The sequence below is a fragment of the Calonectris borealis genome, chromosome 1 (assembly GCF_964195595.1).
Source record: "Calonectris borealis chromosome 1, bCalBor7.hap1.2, whole genome shotgun sequence".
Lineage (NCBI taxonomy): Eukaryota > Metazoa > Chordata > Aves > Procellariiformes > Procellariidae > Calonectris > Calonectris borealis.
The window spans coordinates 138361495-138385330 of NC_134312.1; the positions used below are offsets into that span (position 1 = coordinate 138361495).

A 23836-nucleotide genomic window follows, 5' to 3' on the forward strand; every position below is an offset into this window, starting at 1 on the left:
TCCTAATCCTCATGTAGGCAGCCTTTATGTGCTCTACCTCCCTCCCCTTCCTCCTGATTGGCGAGGCTATTTCATGGCCTAATTCAGCCAACTACTACATCCCTGGGCTGCGGTTTGAAATAAGAGCCAGGCGGACAGTTGCCTCCCCGCTCCCGACTTTTAATAGGCTGGGGAAGGAAGGTTGGGAAACTTGACATTGTCTTAAGAAGAGTTCCCCCCCCCCACCTCCAGCAAAGGATTAAAAAAAAAAAAAAAAATAATAGAGGGGGAGGAGGGCGAGGGGAAACTTGCTTACGGTGGGGAAACTTGATGGATTTCTGCCCTGCCGACAGCAGCGCGGTGTGAGCAGCCCCTTGCCGGCTGGATGGATGATGGGAATCTCACCATGAGGCAGGTAAGGAGCCGCTGACCACTGGGGCCGGCGAGGCAAGGAGAGCCCCGACAGCCCGGGGATGGGCTGTCGGGGCTCTCCTCGCCTCGCCGGCCCCGGGTAGTACCGGTATCGACTTCTGCGGAGCTCCAGCTGCTTTATTTTTTTCATCTTCTTGTCTCTTAGCCTTGTCAAAAGTAAGTTTCCGGCACGGAAGGAAAAAAAAACAACAAACCCCACGATTTGAGTTTTTTTTCTTAATCCTGCTGGTAGGCAATGATGCCATGCAGGTCATTGTGTGTTTCGGGTTTGTAAGGGGCATGAAAGCGGTTTGCGAGGGATGTAAATCAATTCCAGTTTGCCATGGTTTAAATGCATTGTGTAGGCTGTCTCGCAGCCCTGTTTGTGACATGCAAAAGGAAAGAACTTGCTGTGTTATAAGCCTAAATATGCCAATAATTCAGCCCAGGGATAATTTATTAAACAGCTCTGCATGAGTTCCTTGCCTGCCAGTGCTTTAATCTTCTGATTGTTTTAAAATGTAGTAGTTTCAAGCCGTCTTACAGCTTCACAAAAGTACTTTAAGATGGGGTTTCTAGGGATTTTTTTCTAAGATTATTCAAATGAGATTTTTTTTTAAGACTTCTATTCACCTGAGGAGACAAAAGGAGCTTTTCTTCTCGTTCTTGCAGTTAAAAGGCACAGTGGCAAAATGTTTTTGATTCTCACTGTCCATAGTTTTACAACAACAATGTGCAGTTAGAGCCTTGTGGGAGCGAGGAAAACTGGCTGGGCTGTATCTTAAGACTGAATCAGAGATCTGTCCCAGTTTAAAAAGCCTTGCCAGTCCACTTCCGAAACTTGCACTTAATATGTTATTTTCTAGGTAGGCAATGGGTAAATACGAGGAAATGAGAGAAGTTTTCTAGGTTCTTTGCTGTGTGGGTGTTATTCATTCAGTTCGCAGTGGGACTTTCATAGTACACGTCCAGGGAATGCATGTGTGAGGATTTTGCACCTGTAGTGCAAATGGAGCATTTGTTTCCCACTCACTTTCTGAAACCATGGTGGGAAATCTCTGGTTCCTTACACCAGTTTTCTGTAAGTTTCAGGAGGTGGGGAAGGGCGAAGAAGAGAGAATATAGGTGATGGGAGGAGGAAAGGTGTTTCTTTCTCTCACTGGCCAAAAAAATACTTTTATAGCTCCTTAAAGAGAAAGAGGAATTTTTCTCCTTGTTAAGCAAAATGAAGAGCATTTTATATGCTGCATAGCTGAAGTTGGTCAGTTGGATGCAGGCAGTCACCAGAAATCATTATCGCCACAAGAGGGTACTTTGGCACAGGGGGTTGCCAATGAGGAATGAGAAAGCAGCAGAAATGTTACAGGATGGCAATAATAAAAAGTAAAATGCTCTGTGAAACGTGCACTTTCCTCTCCCGAGATATTTCTATCTAAAGCATAAGGCTTCATGGGTAATGAAGATTCATAGCTGATGGGTTAAAAGAGCAGGGCAAGTCAGTCGGGGGGAGGAGGGGGGAATGTTAATGCACAGACGAACCCTCCCTCCCCCTCCAAAGGAGGAGGAGAGGGAGGGAGACAGACAGACAGACAGACAGACATTCCAGCCTAAAAAGAGGTGCAGGCACAGGCGGGCGTAGTCTTGCCGGGCCCGGCCCGCCACCGCGGGTGCCTGCTTGCCTCCCCCCCTCGCGCCGCAGGGGCACGCGCCTTCCTGGGGCGGGGCGGGGCGGCCCCGCGCGCCCCCCCGCGCCCCCCTCCCCGCAGTGCCGCCCCCCGGGGGGGTGGGGAGCGCCCGCTGAAGCGCTGCCAGGGTTTGTTTAAACACCTGCCTGCGAGCGCGGTTTCTCTCTCCCGTGCCAAGTGAGCAATGTAGAAGTCTGTCCCCGGGCTGGGCTGGTTTGCTGCGCGCACGTATTTCCAGTCTGTGCCGCTGGGCTGCTGGGGCCGGAGGGGCAGGGTCCGGGGAGCTGGCAGTCACGGGGGGCAGCGGCACTGGGCGCATCGGGCCCCGGCAGCAGGCTTCGTGTTTCAGTGGGAACTGAAGGCTCTGATGAGCTATGAACGAAGCGAGCAAAATGTTCAGGAAATCCATTACAGCAGGCGCTCAGGAGCGGGAAAGTCATGTGCAGCTGGAGCCCTTGCTCCTGCTTCTAGTTTGAAATTGTTACGGGAAAGAGGAATAGACTTTTCTGTTGGCCCTTCTATGGCCCCCTTATTCAGAGCACCAGAGAGCTACTCTTCCACCTTGCAGTCCTCTCTCCCTACCTGTCCTGTTGCTTTCCCTGCCCTTCCCTGCTGCTCCCTTCCCCATCCTCACACCAGCTGGCTGTAAGGCAGCGAGGGGTTGGGTTAACTCCTTTCTCTTACCAGGCTCTGGGAGCGAGTGCTCCCACTTTGAGAGGGAGCTCTTGGTGGGAGCTATAGCTTAATTTGGGGTTGCAGAGTTAACCGTCAAGCAGGCAGTGTGTTGCGGGCGTTGGAATGAAACCGTGTATTATGCCGATGACTGAGCTGGCCCAAAGGCACCCCACAGGTACTGAACAATAGCACATAGCAAGACAAATGCACTGATTTCCCCAATAGAAGTGCAGGAATTACTGTAGAAATGTAATATGCAGCCTGTTGAGTTGATTCAACCTACTTTACCACTGTGCCAGGCCAATAGTCTCTAGCAGGTAACAGGGGTTGGTGTAAATGTTGTGCTGATACTTGTAAATGAGATTGTATAAAGAAGCAGTCATTTTTAGGTGATAATTGAAAACCTCAGCAAGAGGTGTCTCCTTGCTGTCTGATGGAATGACCTCGCATATAAGCTCCAGTAACCAAAGTGGGAAAATTTCTCTCTTTTTGCTGTGCATGTGACATCTGGGAAGGTGTGCTGTAAAAGTTTAAGCATCCACAGGAAATACACCCATTTGGGTGTGCCAGCGTGCTATAAGACTAGTGTTAAGAAGCAGAACTATAGTTTTTTAAAGGTATCTAACATGGTTGCAAGACAAAAAAACCAACTAACCTGACAAGAAAAAAATCTTTGCAGGTAACACATTTTCTGCTTTGCAGAGTACTTGGTTCAGTTTATTACTTAAAAAGAAATTCCTAAGTAAGGAAACTTGCAAGTGATGGAAATTGCTGAGAAGATGCTCAGCCTTCATGTGGTAGAGCGGCGGTTTTGTGTGGCTGGACACAGTTATGTGGCTGGATTCCCCAAGTTTGCTGCAGAACTGGAGAGGGCACTGTGGGCTCTGTTTTAAGTTCGCTAAGCCTACTTCACGGAAAATTAAATGTTTGATGAATTTTAATACTTCATTTTCACTCACTTTCGCCCACAGCATATCCCTGAAGTGCAGCTTGTGTGAGTGTCATTGACAACAAATGCAACTCCTTATTTTGGCCTCTTGCTATTGAAGTCCCATTGACTTTGATCGAGGCAGACTTGAGCCCTTTGTCACATAAAGAGGTTCAACAAAACAACTGTTAACTGACAGGCCACCTAAAAATGAAAAACTGTGTTTCTAAGGCACATAAAGCCATTACAATTACTTATCATGACTGCAGTCATATAGCTTTTACCGTGCATATAATTCACCAAGTGAATAAATGCTGCACTCAATTTTAGTGCAAAAGACATGCAAAATTCAAAATTATCCCCTTTCCTTACAGCTGTTTAAGTTCTTAGCATTAGTTTCTTATTTCCTATTTTCTTTTGCATACCTTTTAAAATTGTTAATGTGTTTCTCAGTAGAAAAGCTGTATTCTTATCCTGGAGTGCTGTAATCCTTAGCCTTGCTTTAGGAAATTCTCTTTTAAAGTTCATCCTGGGACCTTTTGTTGTTTGTTTGGTCTGTAAGGAAAGAATGAGCATCTCGGAGAATGCTGCTTTTTTTTTTGTGTGTGTACCACGCAGAATAAAGAAAACAAGTGTACAGAGTCCGCAGGCTGGGAGTGTATCAGTTAATTAGTGGCTGGACATTGCTCGGTAGGAAGCCTGGCGAGGTTTTTTGTGCGTGTGTGTATGTGTGTTGTCTGCTCCCTTTGATCACTTGTGTGGTAAATAGACATGCAGGGTAGCTATAGCAACATGTGCTGTAGGTTGGTGGGAACAGAGGGGACGGGATCCCCGGACAAAGGGTAGTTTGTTAGAGTGGTTGGTTCTGATTAGAAAAAGGTGGCACCGATCAGGGCATTTAAAAACATCAGTTTTGCAAAACGCAAATGAATGTTATCGGTTTCAAAGTAACGTTTGTTTCAATGGCTCTGAAAGACCAGATCATATGGAAGACTGGGGAGGAAGGGGGAGGGATAATAAAAAGCAGAAGCAAAACCCCGTAACACTTTTGAATGTAAAAATGTTCATGCTGGATGTGCTTTTTCTGGTGTTGCTGCACTGTCAATGCATTTTGCGAGAAAGCATTTGTAGGAACCAAATTACCACAGATGATGCTACAGATAGTAATGTTTTTAAAATACGGCTTTAGAGATGCAATGATGATAACCTGATGTTATGTAGTACATCTGATCCACTACCTTTCTCCAATTTCTAAAAGTCCTGTGTACCATTTGCGATCAAAAGATACTGTACCTATTTCAGCAGCCTACCTGTAGAGGTCAGACTTGAAGTTCTCAAAGTCTTCACATGATAGAATTTCAACCTAAAGCTAAAGCTATAAAAATACAAACCCAGGCATAGCCACATTCCTCATTAACTTTATGTGGAATACTCTTAAAATAATGTTGGTTTGTCAGTGTCGGGTTATTAAGTAACACCACGTTCTGCATTGATGGCAGCCTGAAATACATCGAAATTCAGCCTCGTCTCACATCTTGAAGAGAGCCCAACCTAAAGCTTTTATTAGCGCCTGAATTATTTAGATGTGTATCTCCCTCTTTCTGATCCCCACCAGGCCTCTTACCTTTGATGAGATCTGTCTCCGGCTGTCTCCCTCCCGCCTGCCCGGCACTCTGCTGCGCTGGCTGCCAGCTTCCCACCGCTGCCCAGTCCCAGGGCTTCCCTGCTGGGGAGGGACGGGGAGGCAGGCAGCGGCACGGAGGGCTTCAACAGCTTCTGAGCTCTGCAAAAAGTTGTCAGACCTCAGAGTCCCTCCGCAGAGTAGCACCAGAGGTAAGGGGTCTGCTGGAGCCTGGGGTCGAGGAGAATGAACTGCTGGGAACGAGGAGCTCGCGGTGGTAAATGCTCCGGGGATGTGCTGAGGCTCAGTAAATGCTTCAGCATTTGGAGAAACGATTTGATTTGGCTGTGGGTGAAGACTGAGCTGAGAGAAAGGAGCAGACCTGTATTCGCGTACAACCCTGTGAATAGCCTTTTGAATGTGTGCTGGAGTTTGTTTGAGCTGAATTTCAGACTTCTTAGGGTACTCCATTCTTTAGCCTGTTCTTGGGTTCGAGGTCTTTTATTACAGTTGTGCAGCTTAGAGCTTGTAATGCTTTAGCAAGCTGTAAGGAATTACTGTATATCCCTGAGATCCCTGGCTTGCAGTGCAGAATCCACCCTGTCTGAAAGCTGGGAAAGGCGCTAAAGGGTAGGAAGCTGATTTTGATCTCTTTTCTAAACAATAAAAATAGCTCTTAATTCTTTAAAATTCTTTCCTATTTGCTGCCGTGTCATGGTTGTTTATCATTATTATTTATATCTTCCCAGTGGGATGTGGGAGAACAAAAACGCTGGCAAATAGGCGATGTTTGTTTGGCCCTGAAGTATGATAAAACTTTTCTGGTTGCGTAAGTGCTGAGATAGCTGGGTGCAAGAAGAATTTTAAGTTGGTAAAACAAATAAAAGAGAGACCAGGCTTTTACTCCTGGCTTAGCAGGACAGTAAATGAGGAGATCCACGGGACTGATAGGATATTTCATTGTAGTGTGATAAACTGTAATGAAAATATTTATGGAGGGATATTTCATTGCCCCAGAAAGGAGCTGGTGACACGCTATGACAATGGCTCCACATTTTGGGGCCGGGAGGCTGACATATTTCTCATGCCTCTGGCAGCACCGACAGCTTTGTGTCACGCTGCACCCCGGCCGCCTTGTGCTGCCCCTGCACCTGCAGGCCCGCGGCATCGCCCGCCGCCTCCCTTCGGCACCCCTGCGTCCTGAGCAGGTGCCCGTGACTAATGGCATTAACTTGGCTCTTTGGGTCTGCAGGTATTTAATTACTCAACAGCTGCAGCAGGAGCTCAGAGAGACTCCCCACCAGAGCGGCAGGTCAGACTCATTTGTGATATCGGCAAGCTGATGCACTACTTTGAGGGAGGTGAAGAGTGAGCTTGCTCAGATGAGACCCCCCCGACCATCTCCGAGATCTCCATTTCTGTTTTTTTAATAGAACCTTTATTTTGAGCATTAGCGGAGACTGGTGCTTTCTTCCAAAAAGTACAGCGAAATCGATATTTTATGGTAAAATGGTTCTCAAAAAAATTACCTTCTTTTTTCAGTAGTTGTCCCATATGGAAACATGATCCCTCTTCCTTTTTTTGTTTGTTTTGGTTTGCATTTTATTTCTTCCTGAGAGGTAATTGGAGAAATAAAAAAAGAAGGAAAAAAAAGAAGAGAAAAGAGAAATACTACACTTACATATTTTTTATATATATATATATTTAGAATTGGAGTTGCCAAATCCAGCCACTCCATCATAAGAACAGCCAGCCTCCCAGTTTCAAGGTACTCTTCATCACCAAGCAAGCTTCAAAACTGTTGGAGGGGGTTTTTATATTGGGTTTTTCCCCCTAAGATTATGCCCTTATTGCAAAATCTATATATTCTACAGGAAGATGTAAACTCTGTTGAAACTTCTGCTTTGTAGACCACCAAGGTCTGCCTCTGTCTCCTGCATCAGCCTTTTTTCTCCTTCCTGACCCGTCCCAGCTCCCTGGGTAGCTGGGGCCTCCAGCTCTCAGCCTGGTCTCTGGTCCCACCTCAGCTCTGGAGGCAGGGGTATAGACAAATATCGCTCTCACTTCTCATGTTTCTGCTCTTGTGGGAGTCACGAGCGGCTGTAGGCGGAAACCTACACAACTGCGTTTATAGTCTCATTGAGAACTACGCGTGCTGTAAATCTGACATGCAGAGGAACAAGAAGAGTACGGGAAGGGCAGGCTGCCCTGCGCAAGGGAAAGGACAGTCCCTTTCAGAGCACCACCTGTGGGCAAAGCGCTTGGGCAGGGACACGTGAAGGCCAAGCGGAAGGGATTTCTCCCTGTGATGCTCAGAAGAGTGTATATGCCTGGGTTCTGCCTTGTGTTAAGTGGCACCAAAATTAGCGTGCACTTTGCTCGCTGACAGATGTTAGCTATGCGGACCTTGTTTTTACCAAATAATACGCAACTCATAGAGCTTAGATTTTGACCTGTATGCAAAGTTACGCCATTCCAGCAGCCCTAGTAGCTCCTCTTGAAACAAGTGAAGAGTTAATGACTTCATTTCTAACTGGATAACGTCAGAAGTGTAGTTTAGGCAGAGATTTCAAACTGGGAGTTAAGCAGTTCATATTGTTTTGGTCTAATTAACACAACATGGTGATAAGACATTAAAGCAGAGTGACAACACTATACATAGATAACAGTGGACATTAATGCCTGCAGACACAGTCTACATTGTAAAAATCTGAAAAAAAAGGCTTATTATGTTAGATAGGTCAATGTGATTTGACCTAGTTTTGCTTTGCTGCTTGGAAATTATGTCAGTATTCGTTATGTCATCTCCTTGGATGAGCAATTTAACATCCTTTTTGCATTGCAGTGTTGTCCTAATATTTTATATATATTTACTTACTCTCTAAAAGGATCCTTCGGGCTAATTCTAGAGATCTGGGAAAAACTGATGCAAAACAAAACCTCCAGGAAACTGGCTTCCCTTTTATATAGGTCCTCTGTGCAACAAAAAGGAGTGAATTTAGTCACAGCAAAATTATAGCTACAATTTCTGAAAAGTATCTTGTCTCTTTTGCATGCAAAGCTCATTAAAGTTAATGAATAAAGAATGACTGTGCTAACTCATGTAGCCATGTACGCCTTTCCCATGCAGGTTTTTCATGGCTAGATAATAGCATTTTTAACTTTACCTTGATGCTTATGTAAAATAGAGTGGAATAAAGGAATCATGCCATATACTTTCCTTGTGAAATGTAAGGTCTCATATGAAGTCATCAGTATTTCTCCTGGAAAAACTGAGGTTATTTTTTTAGTCTTCAACAAAATCGCAAGGACTTTCCTTCATATTTATGTTTACGCTGGTGGTTTTTTTTTCTCTCCTACCATCTGGACTTGTAAGGCAAGACTTTATGTTTGCCAGGACTCAAATTGTGGTACATCAGGGAACAACTAGAGGATTAAATGCTACTGTTCTTTGCGCTAATGGAAAAATAATCTGTTGCTGTTATAGCGAATTGCAGTATTTTGGTGCTAGCAAAGGAAAGCTCTGTCTTGTCCTTAGCTTCACCTGTCCACCCACCGTTATGCCCTTTACTGGTGTGTAACCAATGTAGGGTATTGCAAGGTTGCACCGTTTGCTTCTTAGCCTTGCTTTATCCAAAATGGGCAGCTCTGAAGCCTGATTTTGCTTCTGCTGAAGTCAGTGGGATTGGGGAGGTGGGATGGAATCCTCCTTCAAAATGCTGTGTTATTGTAGTTATTCAAGAAGTACGTGAGTAAACTTGCACCCTTGTACAAATGCTGAACATATCAGGTGATAGAGAACAAAACCAGGCTATCTTTCCTGATTTTTTTTACAATTTTAATTTGCATTCATATTTTCTTGAATAATAAGAAATTTGTTTTTGAGTTTCAGCATGAGCTTGTTCCTTGCAGTGCTGAAATATTTTAATAAGGTAGGAGCTGTGCAGATTCCTCACCATGTCTTCACAAATACATCCAATCTTCAAAAGGTCCTGCTTACTCAGATTTTTCAGGTCAAGTAAAATTTAAAATTGCAATAGCTGTACTTCAGATGCAAATGCTCTTGCATCCCTTGTTAACCCGCATAATTGGAACAAAAGCCCGATAAGAATGAGCATTCAGAGGTGCTATAACGTTTGCTCTTAATCCCTAATTAAGCCTTGTTGCTGAAGGTTAAAAAATCCTCGCATAATATAACTCTCCTTGAATGTCTTGACTGTGAAAGAAACTGTTGTAGGAGAAGTCTGCTATTGCCTCCCATGCTCCTCCTCCCTTTAAAGAGAACTAAAGTATAAACTGCTTATGAAAGATTAGCAATGAGTGGAAGTAAGTATCGCGTATCCCCAGAGTAGTAGAAGCCCAGGTAATGAATGTCTTGTGAGTGTGTGTGTGTGTGTTTGTACACGGATCGTTCAGGACCATGATGGTTTGTAAACAAGTAAGAAAACCTATCTGCCACTCCTTCAAGTTTCCAATCTCAAGGAAATGAAGGCTTCAACAAAATACAGCTCTGCTGTATCTTGTGTTGCAAGGCTGGAAAAAGCAAATCCCGATTTCCAAAAGAAAATACCTGCTGTTTTTAACCTGTGAAACTCTGTGAAGAGAGATGCTTGAGGGAGAAGATGATTGTGGACTGACAACACTATTCATATAGCTATAAAGACTGTGCATGGATAGGGATTCACAGAAAGTTCAGATTGGACTCTGGAGATTATCTGGTCCAACCTTCTCTTCAACACAGGGTGCTACAGCAACTTATTCAAACGCTCTTGAGCATTTCCAGCACGCAAGAGTCCACCACTTCCCTGGGCAGCCTCTTCTGATCTCTAGTTGCTCACATGGGGAAGAATTTTTTTCTTATATCCAGACAGAATTTCCCTCAAAGCAGCTCATGCCCGCTGCCTCTTGTCCTGTCAGTGGGCAGCCTTGTGAAGAAAGTAGCTCCGTTTCCTCTATAACTAACTTTTTTAGATATTCAGGAAGTGTGATTAGATCCCCCTCTTCTCCAGGCTGAGCAAACCTGGTTCTTCCAACTTTTCTTCATATGGAAAGTTCTCCAACCCCCTAATAATCCTGGTGGCCTCTGGTGGACCCTTCCCAACTTCTCCACGTGAGGGAACCAAAACTGGTCACAGTGTTCCAGGTGTGGCCCAGTAAGTGCCAAGTACACTGAAATAGCCATGTTCCTTGATTTACTGACTGTACTCTTGCTGGTGCAGCCCAGGAGACTGCTGGCCACCCTCCCTGCCAGGGCACACCACTGGCTCCCATTCAGCTCACTGCCTGCCACCACCCCCAGGTCCCTTCCAGCAGAGCTGCTCCTCAGCCCATCAGTCCCCAGCTTGTGCCGCTGCTTGGGTTACTTCTTTCCAGGTGCAGGGCGTTACATTTATCTTTGTTAAAGCTCATGTTATGGCTGTGTTGAGAAAGTTACTTTACAGCCTCCAAGAGAGGCTTCCTGGCCAATATAACAAAAAAAAACCCCAAACCATTCCCCCTTTAGCTTGATCTTATTGCGTGATTGCCCACAAAAGGCTTTAGTTGTTTCTCAAGCATCATCTGTCTTTCTAGACCAGAAATGCTGGGGTATTAGATCTCGGATCTTGTCTAATTTGTCTATTTCCATGATTTTTTTCTATTGTCTATGAATTTATACCTGTAAATATTGTAGAGGAGTTAGTTTTAGGAAGATTGTGGTGTTATGATCTAGAAAATTTGGAAACTGTTACCGGAGAAAACAGGTTTGTGGAGAAATGCACTTTATTTCCCCGTTTGTCTTGAGCTGATGAGGTAGGTGTGCCCCAAGAGAGACTAATTACCTAGGGTGCCGATTTTTTCCCTAGGGTTCCCTTGAGTTTTCAGACTAAGGCCAGTACATTCTCCTAGTTCAGTGATTTTTTTTTTTTTTACCTCTTTGGATCGAGCCTTGCTGCCCCCCACCCTGTCCCTGCTCTAGGGTTTCTATTACTGCCTCCTCTCTTCCCTGTCCCCAGTTTTTTGGCTTCTGTCTTTTACCTCCTGCTCCTTCCCCAGACATCTGGACAGCACTAGAGCTCACGGGAGCTGTAGGGTAAACCCAGGGGGAAGAGAGGGGTCTTGAAGAAAGAGGGGAAATGCCATCTCAATCCCTCTCCTGTTTGAATGTGCTTTTAACCTCATCCAGGCCGACTTGGAACTCCTGTCCTGGTCAGTGTGCAGCTGGAAATTTGAGCATGACAAAGAAGAAGAAAACTGGTAGCATTTTTTTTTAATCTTTTCTTCCCTTCCTTCTATCATTGAACTGGAATTGGAAATTTTCCTTGAAAATTCTAAGCTTGAAAATATTTTTGAGTCTTTCCAAACATCTTTTGGCCGATGTTTGTGCCATTGGTTGGTGCTATGCCAGGGGATGACTAAATGGGTTTGCCTTGTTCAGGTACTTGAGAAGAGGTAAAGGAAGGGGAAGAGAAAGAAAGGGGCAGCTCTGTCTGTTTGTGTGCTATTCTTACATAACAACAGGGAAAGCAGCTCTCTATTTTCCTTGACAGCAGTACCTTTTAAAATACCAGGGTGCATGCCTGAGACTAGATTAGGTTACTCAGAAAATAAGGTACAGAAGAGAGGGACAGAGAGAGGCCCAGAGGGAAAACAACTGTGTGGGAGAGAAGAGCAGGAGGAGCCTGCAGAGAAGGAAAAGATTACCAGATTCTCCTCTTAAAATTGCATTAGGAAAGCTCAGGAAGGAGCCTTTATACAGAAATTGTGAATGAAGCTTGTTTGAAAGCCTGTAGGATGAAAATAGGACTTTTGCTGCTACAGAATCAGAAGTTGCCTTGGTAAGCACAGGTGCAAGAAAGAGGAATAGTTCATAAACTTCAAGAGCTTGGAGGCAAAGAGAAGGCAGGCAACAGACAGAAAAGTAGGGAGGGTAAAAACGACCTCCAAAGGCATACAAAGTGGGTTAAACACTCACGACAGCCATTGTAGCTTCCCATTCTTTCTCCATTAAACTGTCTGACCTATCTCTTCTTGAAAGGACCGTACCTGATGGTACCTGTCCTTTACAGGCCCCTTTGCTTTGCAGTGCAAAGGTGTAATGGGATGATCAACGGAGTTTTGTTTTATAAATTCTCTGGGCAACTATTTTCCTAGCAAGTTTTTCTTTCTAATGGGTATTAAAAAGACACTGCAATATTCTGCGGTGTTGGGTTTTTAACGTCTCTAAAAGCAGCTAAAATATGAGGCTTAGTTTTCTGATCAAACTCCAAGATTTTTAGCTTTTTCAAACTTGAGGTCATTACATAGTGTGTAAATAAACGTGTTCTACCAAGTGCCTTGCATGTGAGGGCTAGAGGTATAAATAATCAGTTAAAAAGTCAAATGTACCAATAACTTTATGCATCTTCATTTCTAAAATTTGTAAGCCAGACTTATGGGACAATATCGATGTAAAAAATTCTGGGAATTTTTTTTACCGTAAGTTACTGTTAAAAAGGGCTTCATCCCAATTATAAGAACCTTACTCCCGATGATCTTGTAGCTCTTCTACTGTCCGAACAAAGACTCACTCTGCAGAAGTGACAATCTGGCTTTTAGTAGACAGAAAAACAAACCCATGTTGCTTTATTTTGCAAACGCATGAAAATTCTTACTCCCCAAAACAAAACTTTTCCCATACGATTTCATGATTGCTGTCATATGGGAAAGGCTAGTTTTTATGGTAAAGACATTTGATGTTTTGATACGTCATCTCAGTAAAAAGTACTGCGAAAGATGTGACACCAGTTAGAAGCTTATATGATATGGACAGATACGTACAATGCTGTACTTCAAGGCCAGGCATAAGTCCAGCCTTTAGAGTTGAAAGGTGACTGACTTAATTAATTTTCCCAGCTTTGGACTCTTTTCATTTGAAAGTGCTGTGCAAAGACTTACCCGTTAGAGATTTAAAGAATACATGTTAATGTGCTTTACTGTGCAGATACACACTAAGCAGTATTGGGATGGCATATGCACTGTAGCAAATCAAGCAAACTTGGGGATTTAGTCATATTTACCATAGACGTTTGTTTACTTACTCTGTTCTCTTTCTTGTGTGGGGTGAAAAGGTTATGCATGTCTTCAGGTGATAATGGACAAATTGTTTAATTAATAGGAGTGGGTTTGCTCCAAATCAGAAGGTCAAGAATCTTTGCCTAGTGTGTGGGAAAGAATGATACTCAGAGTGATTAACACCCAGAGGAAATTTCTTGGAGTTTATTTTGGCTGGTCTATAGTTGATAACTCCCTTGGCTCATGGAATGCCCGGCTCCACGTCAATCACCATTTGCAGAGCTTAACTCTGAATAGCAGTTATTGGTCACATATGTTGGCCTGTCAACTCTCGTTTCAGAAACAGGATGCCAAATGGCACATGGGTAAACTGTAGCGATTTGGGGTTTTTTTTTTCTATTTTGTTGTTGTTGTTGTTGTTGTAAGACTCAGATTTTTTAAAAAAAAGGAAATATAGGAAGGCTTTTTGGTGAAAGTCTGCTTATATGAAGTAAGACAGTCTCCATGCCACGCTACTTTGTTTTACAGGCAGGAGAAATTTGAGAGAGGGAGAGGTTAGGAGAATGGGAATAACCAAACAAATGTCTGTGGCTGTTGCCACTTGTGCCCTAGGGTGACGAGCTGTATAAGAAGGCTCTAATGATATTACAGATTGTATATGGGTAAAAATGACCTAACGTCATACCTTCGGTTGTTGATGATACGTGCTGTTGGCTTGACTTGTTTCCGTAGAGTTGGAGGAGAGGATGCTTTTTTGTGTCAGTAGAGTGTTAGCTGGTGCATGGTCCAGGGCAGCTATGACTTTCTGGTGTACTGCTGCTAAGAGAGTTGTGAGAACAGCAAATCCACACCAGCTGGCTGAAATGAACTGTTAATCAGGAAGGGGAGTTGGACAATGACATTCGGGAGAGCCTCTGGAAAATTTTGTCATGCCTTGGTCTTATCTGGAAAATGGGGATTGTAATAATGACTGACCCCAGTAGTAACAAAATCGGTGGTTTTTATAATCATAGGATTACTATTATGTTTTAACTATTATGGAAGAGAAAAAGCCATGATATGGTGGATAAACATCCTTAGCCTAGGCTATAGTGAGGATCTTGCTAACTACCTTAAGGTAAACATTGCAGGTACCTTGTTTCTGCATAGGCTTTTGTAACAAGATAACCAGCATGGTTATTTTTTTAATTCTTCCTCCTTTGCCACACCTCCGTGCAGACAGACATGCACATACCTTTCTAAGAAGTGAAGAAAAATGGCTTTAAAGATTGCATGAGGCATCAACAGCGGGCTATGTCCAGATATCAGTGATTGTCAGATATTCAGTGATTGTCCTGAAGCAGAAACTGATGCAAAATTTAGTAGTGATATGCAGATAAGAACAAGGGGCTGATTCCAATCTCCAGTATAGTTGCTTAAATATAGTTCCAGCAGTGATGTTCCAGAAGTTCAGAAGGGACTGAAAGAAAGAACATCCATTCTCCAAACCCTGATTATACAAGTAATGAAATGAGTCATGTTATCTCATAAAATATTTAAGGGAGATGGTATAAAAGATCAAAAGTCATAGAAGCCTCTAGAATGACTCAGAATGAGGCAGATAAATTGCTGGTGTCCTCGCACTAGCAGAAAATTCTTTGGGGGAAATTGCAAATGATACTAGGAAGTGGACTATGCCCATACTAAGAAGGGCTGCTCCACAAAATATACTCTAAATCCCCAAATCTGACCTGCGGAATTTCTGTCCAGACTTCAGACTTCAGTTTAACTTTGAGCATGTACGTGTTGACCGTATTTTCCAAATATTCAGAACATTTCATTTCAGTGGATGAAATAATTCACAGATGTTTGATATGCCAGAATTTGGCTGTGGTTTAAAGCATCATGTTAAAGGTTTGGTACATGGTTGGTATTTTTAATATCTTGCAGGTTTATCTTTATCTTTTAAATGCAAATGTGCTGTGACAGGAAGCCTGGACAGGAAGCTCTGTTACAATTTCATGCTTCCATGTGTCCATGCTGTAACTGAGGAGTTACTTATTCATCTTATTTGGGTGGTGACTCCCAGCTCTCCCAAGCTAAAGACATAGGCATAGGTATGAAGTAGATCCCCAGTTCTATTTTCATGTCAACCACTATACATCCCATACCTACCTCAGAGGGAGGACGCACATTAAATCAGTTTACGCTGCTAGTTTTCTACTACCTGTCTACACTGCCCTCCAAGTGCCCAGGAGGTCGGGGAAGCCTTCCTGCAATTGAGTGGAAAGCATCATGGAGCGGTTCAGCTGCAGCTAGAGGAACCACAGGAATTGCCCCAAGAAATCTTAGTCACCGACACAGGAACTTCAGTGTAAAAACTGGTGTGAAAAAAACAATAGACTGAAGATTGTAAATACCTGAGTGAACACAAGTTTATCTACCTTATTAATTGGATTTTGGACATCAGGATCTAAATTTGTGGCTTATTACTTGTACCAAAGAAGGGAGAAGATATATACAAGAGGACTTGCAGAATCAGGCCTTTCCCAACAAAACCTTGTATGACTAATCTTTATCTGTGCTGTCTGTCTTCAAATTATGTATGGACTGACATACAAAGCTGCAGCCTCTTGTTGTTATGTGGGATGCTCACTTTAACTTAAGGAAGAAAAGTGGTGGTAAGGCTTAAATAGATTGTGGTGAAAAATACTTTTTTTAAACATAGGTTTGATCTAGGCAGAACAGTAAGAATAATGGAAATACTATTGAGCATTGTTGCTTTCTGAGAAGTCAGACTTAGTGAAGGAGTGCTGTGTTAATGTTTTAGCAAGGTCTAATACAGCATCAGGGAACAGAGTGGGGAAAGGTATCTTCAGTAGGTTTGGGATTTCTGAGAAAACAATAAAAACCATGCTAGCCTTAAATCCAACAGTACTCTTAGTTGTTCTCCCCTAATCCTTATTAAAAAAAATTAAAATGGAAGTATTTGTTTTTAAGACAGAAATATTATTTACACTATGAGGCAGCAAAAGTCTATGCTGCTTATAAAAGACGTACCTTTTAAAACTGACTTCAACAGGAAATGCAAATGTGGTATTCCGTAGGTTTAAAAGAAGCAATTTTAAAAGCATTTGCATATAATTAAATATTTGCAAGAAAGTCAGTGACCCTTTTGATACGCTTGAGGGAAGGGATGCCATCCAGAGGGACCTTGACAGGCTTGAGTGGGCCAATGTGAACCTCCTGAGGTTCAACAAGGCCAAGTGCAAGGTCCTGCACCTGGGTCAGGGCAATCCCCAGTTTTAGTACAGACTCGGGGATGAATGGATTGAGACCAGCCCAGCAAAGAAGGACTTGGGGATACTGGTGGATGAAAAATTGGACATGAGCCAGCAATGTGTGCTTGCAGCCCAGAAAGCCCATGGTATCCTGGGCTGCATTAAAAGCAGCGTGGCCAGCAGGTTGAGGGAAGTGATTCTCCCCCTCTGCTCTGCTCTGGTGAGATCCCAGCTGGAGTGCTGCATCCAGCTCTGGGGTCCCCACCACAAGATAGACATGGACCTGTGGGAGCGGGTCCAGAGGAGGGCCACAAAAATGATCAGGGGGATGGAACGCCTCTCCTATGAAGAAAGGCTGAGAGAGTTGGGGTTGTTCAGCCTGGAGAGGAGAAGGCTCCAGGGAGACCTTGTTGCAGCCTTTCGATATATAAAGGGAGCTTATAAGAAAGATCGAGAGAGGCCTGTAGTGACAAGACAAAGGGTAATGGTTTTAAACTGAAAGAGGATAGATTTAGGTTGGATATAAGGAAGAAATTTTTTTACAATGAGGGTGGTGAGACACTGGAACAGGTTGCCCAAAGAAGTTGTGGATGCCCCATCATTAGAAGTGTTCAAGGTCAGGCTGGATGGGGCTTAGAGCAACCTGATCTAGTGAAAGATGTCCCTGCCTATGGCAGGGGGGTTGGACTAGATCTCTGAAGGTCCTTTCAACCTAAACCATTCTATGATTCTATGATTTTTTTCTTTTTGTTTATTTAGGTCCTTTTTTAGGCAATGTTATGAGATGCCCTCTTTCAATAAGCCATTCTAATCTCGATTAAACCATGCATGATTGCATTCCAGGAAGTGTACTAATTTAACTGGAAATATTGTGGATATACTGCATTCTTGTGATGTGAGTCATCTGACAATATAGGCACTGACAATGGGACATCTATGTCTTAGCCCATTTGCTCCAGTCTTCTTTTATAGTCCATGGATATAGGTACTTCCAGGACAGGATTCTTTTTTGCTATGACTAAAGTCATATAAAAAGATAAATTGCTTCCTTGAAATGCTTAATGAGTATAAAAGGATCCCAGGATTAGTAGGATTGTCATCTGTAGGCTTCTATATTATGGACACCTCTACTTCATAGATGAACTGAAATTTAGTATCATTTAGGGTGGGCTTTGTTTTCCTTGACATCTGTAATATCCCATTCAAAGATGGCTGTATAAGACACAGAAAAATCTTGGTTTTTCTTTCTGATCTGTCACAGTCAGGTGAGACGAATTTCAGTCTTTGTAGAGGATGTGGCCAACTAAGGTTAGCAGAGTGGTACTACAGCCTTCTAGCAGCCAGGGATAATTTGTTCAGCAGAATTCATGCTGCAGTTTATTTTGCATGCCACTCTATGATACTTAGTTACAGTGAACTGAGCAAGGGCACAAACTGACATCTTAATTTCAAAAATGTTGACTTCAGAAACACTTCTCCCATCCAGAACGGGAATATGGCTGACAGCTGTATTACACCTTGCAGGTCTCCTAACCGGAATCTCAGCCCGTGCTACAAATGTAACCTACTTATGCCATGCATTTTTATCTTCATAAACAAGGACTCCACTCATAAGTATCTCCTGTCCTTTCAGGGTCTTCCACTCCCACTCATTCCCATTCCCATGACTTCACCTTTCCCTGTATGCTCTATTTCTGAAACTCCATGTTCCCTACTTCCCAAACTTGCCTGTGCCTGAATCCTCAGTCAGATTTTCCTGAAGGTGCCGAGTTTTTGGCACACTCAGTGTGTGTGTCCATATTAACAAGTCATGCTGGACCAGTTAACAACAGATCTGTAGAGTGAAATAATCGGTGCAGAGAACCCAATACCCAGACTATGTGCATTTTACTCCCATACTGTACTCCTCCTAGTCAGGGCCTGAGGACTGGATATTCATTAGCGGCTGAAGGTCATTACTAAGTGCTTATCTAGAGCTCATCATCTGGGTTATTTCATCGGGGAGGATGAAACTTAACGTGCTCCAGCATCAGTCAGCGATGTGAACCAAGGCTTGATTAATGCAGAGGATTGGGAGATTGCTTAAAAATGTTCTCACGGCCTGAACTAAAGCACTAATGGGAAGACATACAGCAAGCACAGGGGCTTCTGCTTTGCAAAGGCACAGATCTCCTCGAATTAGCATATGCATTTGAACCGTTCATTTCCCTAATACTGCTTTGCAAACCAGGCCCATCCCGAGTGATGATGTTAACAATGCAGATACAGCTAATGAGCAAGCCACACTCAAACTGCTCATAAGGCACAATGGTGTGACTGTCCCTCAGGTGTGGAGGTTAAGTTATACATGAGTGAACTTAGGTATTCTGAGCGCGCTAAAAATGGTGAAGGGCAGACTTAGTAGGAGGAAGATGGTTTTGGGTCAGGCTGAGAGAGAGGAGTACTAATGCTAAACAGTGTTATAGTACTAATCCTTTTAACTTCCTCTCTGGGCTTTGTTGCCAGACCCCTATTGGGGCCTGATTATTCAGACTTTGCTCTGTCTTCCCAGGCATCTGTTTTGAGCAGAGCTGCCTCTTTCCATAGTTAACAGGGAGCCGAACGGCAAAAGGCAGCTAGCGTTTCTTCAAGGTGGCAGACAGCTTTTTACCATTAAAACATTGTAATCCAACCAAAGGTACAGACTAGCTGCTAAGCAAGCATATGAATGTGTTTAGGAAGCTATACTGCTCAGAAGTATGGGAGTATTGTATCTGTGTTGCATTATTTCTTATCTCTGCTAACCATGGAAGGATCTCTTCTATAGAACAGCTCAGGAGTACATAAAGGCACCGTTGTTTCTTGGAGTTAGTGAAGCTATGAAACGCATGAACTTTACCCCTTGCCTCTACAAAAGGTCTGCCAATTCTATGAATTTTAAATCCATGGGAAATTTTTGTTGCCCTTGGCTGTTGAGTTTCAATGGCTAAAACTCTTTCTGAAGTTATGCTTGAATGCTATTTTCTTTAAAGCCTCCAAAATGACACCTTATGCTTTTCCTGCATTCATAGCACTGAGAAAAAGATGAACAAGTGTTCTCTGTTCAGACAACCATCATATATAATCTGGTCTGTTTGGCTGTTTGAATGTAATGATTTAATGCCAATAATTCCAAGAAATTCTAAAATGTGTTTAGCAGTTTGGTATTTTAAAATCTGGGAATAAAAAGGCTGGTGCTATGATCCATGAAGGAATAGCACATACAAACTGGGGCTAGGGCACAAGAAAACTGGAACTGTTTCTTGTGTAATGAGCCATGCATGGCAAAGACTGTAAGGAATGGCTGGCAGCAAAGAGCTTTCTACAGTGATGTAGTCATTTTATGTTCCATTAAGGTCTTGTTATTTTAGTATTTAAACATAATTATGCTGCAGGAAAATATGGAACCTGTTGCGCAACTCTGGTAAGGAAGAAAAACTTCAAAGCGTTGGGCTGTCATTTAGAAGAATTACATCCATCAAATTCTGATTTTTAGCTGAGTATTTTGGAGATGAAAGAGGGGAGACTTTGATACAGGAAGGAAATGGTGGCATACTGAGCATTGGAAATGTCAAGGCACACGTGGGCAGATGCAAACAACACTTTTTTGGCTATGTGACCACAACTTCATTTTTGCTTACTCAAGATGATGGACAGAGAGAACAGCCTATATTTTCAAGAGTAGTAACGTATTAAACGGATCTGGTTTTTAAAAAGTACTGAGCACTTACTCCTCCAAAAAATTGGACACTAGCTAGACATATAAAAAATGTATATTTTTATAAGCCCTTTTGAAAATGTAAGACACAGCATTAAAAAAGGGGAAAAAATGAAATCTGCCCTCAGTTTTCCCATCTGTATTATAAAACAGTATCATAAGCAAAACCTTTCCAAGATATGTCCAGGCTGCTGCATCAGAAACCCAAAGATCCCAATTTGAGAGCTCAGATAGGTCTCTCCATCCGTATTTTCTTCTATGAGGAAGACTGTGACTTGTCAGACAATTTATCCACCACTTCCCCATTGGGAATCCAACCTTACTATTGGTTTAACTGTCAGACATGCTTCTAACTTTAAATACGTCAGGTAAAACCCACCAATAAGCCTTGTGTCCAGATTTCTGTCTGTAGTGGTGTGTCCAGCTTGATAGACAGAGAAGCATTTTCGAAGAGGCTGGTGAAAGAACAGTGTCGTCAAACAGCAGATTGGCACAGTGTGCGGGAATTCTCTCCTTTGCCTCCTTCCAGGCTTCTTTTGCTGCCGCAGCACCATTTTTCCTTAGCCAAGGAAACAATGGCTCAGACAACATGGTAGTCATTGGCTGTGCAGTTGCCCCAAGCAGCCCTATCCTGCTCTAGATTTGAGAGACCTAATGTGAATTTGATCTCTGGACATTTAGCTTTCAACCTGCTAAAGGCGTAGGCATGATGACTTCCACCCTCCGTGCGGCTCATGCTCACTGATGCCACTCACCGGGTGGCTTTCGCGGATTCGGCTTTCACGCAGAAAAAGAGTTGAGCTCTCGTGGCAGTGCAGAAACCCAAACGAATCAAAGTCCAGGAAGCACATAGAAAGATTTCTTAATTTTTTTTATGTGGAATGTAATAAAATAATAGCTTTTAGGTCATTTTTCTAAATCCCGTTTCTGACTTGCGTGCGTGTGGGGGTAGTAATAATGAGGCTCCCACTGGCCTATGGTGCTTGCCTTGTTGTGGGCTGTGATGGGAAGAGGTGAATATCAGATCCATTCTCCCTGACGGCACTCTGCTAACCAATTCACAAACCAGTTGTCCTGGAAAAGTCAGCCGTGTACCATCACGCAATTCCTTTCTGCTCCCCAGGCACCTAAGAAAGGCAGATGGGGAGCTGAAGGGAGGCTTGGTAACATTGACCATAAAAAGACACCCCTTCTCCCTATATCTAAACTATATCTTTTTAATATGTCACTTTCCAATATAAACAAACAGCTGCTTCTAAAATATATAAATTGAAAGCAAGACTGTGGCTGTGATTCTTTAATATATGAAGTAACAGAATAAAAATATATATGTGAGAATGCTTTAAAAGATTGCATTTTTCAAATGTTTAGTCCTAAGAACAAGCACTACTCAATGTACTAGAGATCTTTTCCAAACAAGCAATCCGTCGTGAGAACTGGTATACTTCATCTGGTACAATAGGGTGATATCTATCTTCAGACTAGACAGAACAAATCTTCTTTTTAAGCCCTTGTGACCCTTTGGTACCGGTCTGACTCGAAGTAAAGAAAGATATTTATCAGAGAATCTCAAGTGGATGGTGAAGTATTATGCTTTGAATGGTTTACATTCTCCTCTCTCTCCTATGTATTATTTTAAACTCTGTTTTGCTTTGCATCTGAAATATGATGGTAGGATATCCATGTTCCCAATGCAACGTGAAGGTATGTGACATAGGGGGTTTTGTTTGACTATTTTGGGGGAGAGGTGTTACACAAATGCTGCTGAAAAATTAACATCACTTGCTGATTGAGGGCTCAGATTTCATATGTCTGATTTTCACTGTTCAGACCATTAGTGGTGGCATACACATGAATAATTCTGTTCATAATATTGTCAGATGCTTTTCCCTGTTACTTGGGTATAAAACCTGAATAATATAATTTACTTTATTGGCTTCTAGAAGTGAAAATCATTCTAGGCATTGTGGTCAGTCACTTGAATTTGAAATTTTTCACCGTATAGTTGAGGCATTTCAAGGATCTCTCACACAGCAAGTGTTTTGTTTTTTTGTTGCTTTTTCCTTGTATGCATGTAATAAATTGAGTTTTCCACACAAATGAAAGAGGTAACATCTAAAAAAAGGCTCATAATACCTTGTAATTGTTTACATGGTTCATAATTACAAACCTTCTTGACCACATCTTGATTGCGTACAAAGGGTCCGGCCCACCTTACACCTAAGGTGTAATTATGAAGCTCAGTTTGACCTGATAATAAAGCACTCAGGAAGACAAGGATGGTGTCTCACAGAATCATGTTTTAGTACTTTGGTTTCCAGGAAATGCTAATTCTTATAACTTCATAATCCCAAGTGCAAATATAATGCAAAGCCATAGATCTTAATAATATATGGTTTTTATTTGAGTAGTAGCACTTCAACATTTCAAAATAATTTACAATAAAGTGGTAAAGGGAGCAGAGTTCCTCTGCTATAGGCACTCTATGCTCTGTGTATGTGATAAAATCCTGGCATGAATGCACAGCAAAATGAAGTATTAACTTTCTTTTCTTTCTAAGAGTTCAAAACGTTTTGATCCTGTGGGATTTAATGTAAGTGATGCTGGATGTTTAGTCTACAGTCTTCTATTCACCTTTGAAAAGCCTAGGTTGTAATCTGATTTAGGTGACAATTGAAAGAGCTCAGTGGTCTCAGTTTAGTTCCTTGTTTATGAAACCACTGTCACACGCTTAACACAGTGCTGAGCATGGGAATAATGGACCCATTTTGAGGCACACTGGCACAACTGCAGTAAAAGAGGCATGGCGTATAAACTTGGCTTTAAAAAAAAAAATCAACAAATTCCTTTCTTTTAAACAGCACAAACATTTACTGAAATTTTGCGAAGTCAAACCCTCCCCACTGGATGGGATGCCTTTATTCTCGCAGATGATAGACTATTCTGCATTACAAATGGCAAAGCGTTTGGTACTGCTGGAAAAGAAATGCTTAGTAGGAGGAACTGCATTACGGTGAAGGTGATTTGCACTGGTTTAGTAAAGATATCAGTATTGGAGAATCTGGCCAGATGGTATATTGTTAGGTGACCATCAAGTCAGAAACTATGCTACGTTAAGATGATGCTGACTCTGATCAACATCTTCAATCATCTGGTTACATCTGACCCATCCTGAAGTTGTAATAGACATGATAGGGTAGGGCAAAACTCTGCAATAATTAGTTAATTAAAATAAGTTGCTATTGGAATGAATTAAAATGTGGTCTTAAATAATAAAGGCAACAAAAAAGAATTTCTTTATAAAAAGGATGTTTCTCATCCTGCATTATTAAATTCTGAAAAGAAAGCTCTATTGTAGTTTTTGAAAAACACCGTGCCAGTTAATTCCATTTCTGTAACCAAGTATGGATGAAAAGCTGTGCATCGCAACCATCACTAAAGGTTTTTGCGAGATACAGAGTAGACATAGCAGAAGAAAGAGGTTTAGAGGTTAGCACTTCAGGGGGCTAA

General features: G+C 42.5%; 1 protein-coding gene across 1 annotated transcript in view; it reads left to right on the top strand.

The window, feature by feature from the left end:
• Positions 1-225: 225 nt before the first annotated feature.
• MID1 (midline 1) overlaps positions 226-23836 on the top strand; it is a 142354-nt gene continuing 118743 nt past the window's right edge. Inside the window, exon 1 of the mRNA XM_075176364.1 lies at positions 226-394. The gene's annotated coding sequence lies outside the window, so the exon portion shown is untranslated. The remainder of the gene's footprint in view (positions 395-23836) is intronic.